The sequence below is a fragment of the Bactrocera dorsalis genome, chromosome 3, assembly GCF_023373825.1.
Source record: "Bactrocera dorsalis isolate Fly_Bdor chromosome 3, ASM2337382v1, whole genome shotgun sequence".
Lineage (NCBI taxonomy): Eukaryota > Metazoa > Arthropoda > Insecta > Diptera > Tephritidae > Bactrocera > Bactrocera dorsalis.
In genome coordinates, this window is record NC_064305.1 from 62,622,959 (window position 1) to 62,625,815 (window position 2,857).

Sequence of the window (2,857 nt, forward strand, 5' to 3'; positions counted from 1 at the left end):
GGTAGGATTCCTAACCAGATTACTTCGCAGAAGTAGTACTCGGACAGGTTTAAATTTAAGAACATCCTTTTATGTCTTGTTGAGAAATAAATAATTAAAAGTATTTCAGTGAAAGGAATAATATAAAATGGGATCCGGAAAGCATACTACAGTAGAAGAAAGGCGAATAATTTGGAACATGTATAAAAAAAGGCAAAAAGTGGCCGAAATCGCTAAACTGATGGAAATTTCTCGTAAAAAATTATGAGCGCAATCAAATCATGTATGGTGAATTCCGAAGTATTGGTCAAATGCAGGATTCAGAAGCCAAGAAGCCAAGACCTCGTAAGACGGATGCGCGTATAGACGCTGCTATAGTAAGAATCGCCAAAAATTATCCATTTAAATCATCACGTCAGGTAGCAGTTGATATCAACTAATCATTGGGCTTAGAAACATCCTCTAGACTTTTCAGAAGACGTCTGAATCAGGCTAAATTGTTCGGACGCATATAGAGGAAGATAAGACTCCTTTCAAAAAAAATATTTCAAAACGACTGATCTTCGCCAAAGCTTATCAAGAGAAAAGCTTAAATTTTTGGAAAAATATATTGTGGAGTGTCGAAGCAAAGGTTAGCAAGATAGGACCAGTTGGTAGAATATTTGTACATCGTCTTAAGTGCCAATAATATAATCCTAGGTACACTCAGAAGACGTGAAAGCAAGGTGGAGGAAATATTATGGTTCGGGGAGCATTTTCTTGGCATGGTGTAGGTCCGTTCGTAAGAATCAATGGAAAAATGGGCAAGTTTCAGTAGTTGTACATTTTAAAAAACCATATGGAACCATATGATTTTGAGTCTATGCCAATTAAATGGAAATTTATGCAAAACAACGATCCCAAATACGCCTCGAAGCTAGTTAAAAACTGGTTTTCTGCAGAGAGGATAGAAATTTTGGATTGGCCAGCACAAAGCCCTGACTTAAATCCAATTGAAAACCTATGGAATATAGTCAAGACTGAAATTGCAAAGGTTAATTATAAAAATATGGACGATCTCTGGTCTGCCGTTAAAAAAACTTGTCTAAAGCTAAATGTCAGAATCTCAACTTCATTGCAAATGCATTTTGTACTGTTATTCAAGACAAAGAATTAACCTTTAAAAAAAAAATTTAAAATGTTATTTATTAAAACATTTATGATACTGTAACACAAAAAAGAAAATATGAAAATTGACGTATGAAATAAACTATTAAATACGCCAGTCTGAAATACATTTATCGGCACATTAATTTAAAAAACTTTCAATATGTGCTTTGGAGCTAGCTCCTCCTATATATTGCTGTAATCTATTGGAACCCTTCCATCATTTTTCTGCATATTTCGTTTTCTATTCAATTTTTGTCATTTTTAAATTGTACCTTTGATTTATTGCTTTAGAATTTTCTCAAAAACTTGCATATTAAAAAATCGATTTTGTTCCAGTGACTCTCAAACTTCATCACTGTAGGCCCCGGCGAGATTCGAACTCACGATCTCCTGTTTACTAGACAGGCGCTTTAACCAACTAAGCCACGGCGCCATATTGGCAACCCTGTTGTATAACAAACTGAGTAAGATAGCATAGATTTTAATGTTATAGAGGATATAAATTGATATTTTTTGACAAAAAGAAAAATATTTTTTAAGATGGCATATTTGTTTTTTTGTTTAAGGACCGAATTTCAAATATATAGAATATTCATTTACAAATTTTTCTTCATTGTAAATAAATTATTTTTATTAAATTAGCTAATATTTTAAACCCTACAAATTATTTACTTGTATACATAGATATAATATGTTTTAATTTTTAATATTTTATATTCATAGTCTCAAAGTATAACTTAGATAAAATATAAAAAACTCTTACCTTAAATTTATACTAGAAATATACTGGTAGTACAATAATGAATAATAATTTCTATATTATGCTTTAGACTGTATATACATAAATTAATTGAATATAAGCGCAATTTTTTTATATTTTTTTTTTATATTATGTTGTTTTTTCATATTTTATTTTCTATTATGTAACCATTAATTTGAAAATTTCACTTTTTCCTTATTTAAGTATTTTTTCAAAAACTCGTTTATTAAAAAAACCTATTTTTCCAGTGTTACCCAAACTTGGTCACTGTAGGCCCCGGCGAGATTCGAACTCACGATCTCCTGTTTACTAGACAGGCGCTTTAACCAACTAAGCCACGGCGCCACATAAAGAACTTTGCGCGAAGAAGTCAACAAGCGTAAGCAGGTGGAGAAGAACTAAAATTAAATTAATAGCACGCATTTTGAACGCATATCAATGAAATATTTTATTATTATTTTATTGGAAGCATAATTATAAATTATAGATAAGTTTTGATGTCGCGTCTGGAGATAAAATATAAAGAATGATGTTTTAAAGTATACTTTCATTTATAAAAATGAGGTTTTTCTGGCCTGTAAATTATAATTGGCATGTATGGTAGAATATTTTTCAAAAAATTTTAATTTTTTAGAATAAAATGTTTGAAGTTAATGTACGAAGGTAATGAATAACCTTCCACACCTTAGATTTCTCCAGCGTTTATTTGATAACCACATACAAATATATACAAACATACAGTCATTCATAAATATTCTAACCTAAAAGTACCCAGTTCTTAGTCACATTTGTTGCTGCGTATACGTAACATCCGTTAATATTCCCGCCCGGTTGTGCTTAGCCAGCCGATTTCGAGTTGAGTACGTTGAGTCCGTTGAGTATCCGCCATTTTCGTGATTTTTACGATTATTGAAACAATTATTGAGGCAATTGCAACATGTTAAGTACCGTTGCCACGACCATTGCTTC

The 2,857-nt window shown here is 31.5% G+C and overlaps 2 non-coding genes across 2 annotated transcripts; both read right to left on the reverse strand.

Moving 5' to 3' along the window:
* Positions 1-1,487: 1,487 nt before the first annotated feature.
* Positions 1,488-1,561, reverse strand: Trnat-agu (transfer RNA threonine (anticodon AGU)). The gene has a single exon. It is a non-coding gene; the product is annotated as a tRNA-Thr (tRNA).
* A 598-nt stretch (positions 1,562-2,159) lies between these two features.
* Positions 2,160-2,233, reverse strand: Trnat-agu (transfer RNA threonine (anticodon AGU)). Its single transcript has one exon. It is a non-coding gene; the product is annotated as a tRNA-Thr (tRNA).
* Between the last annotated feature and the right edge of the window lie 624 nt (positions 2,234-2,857).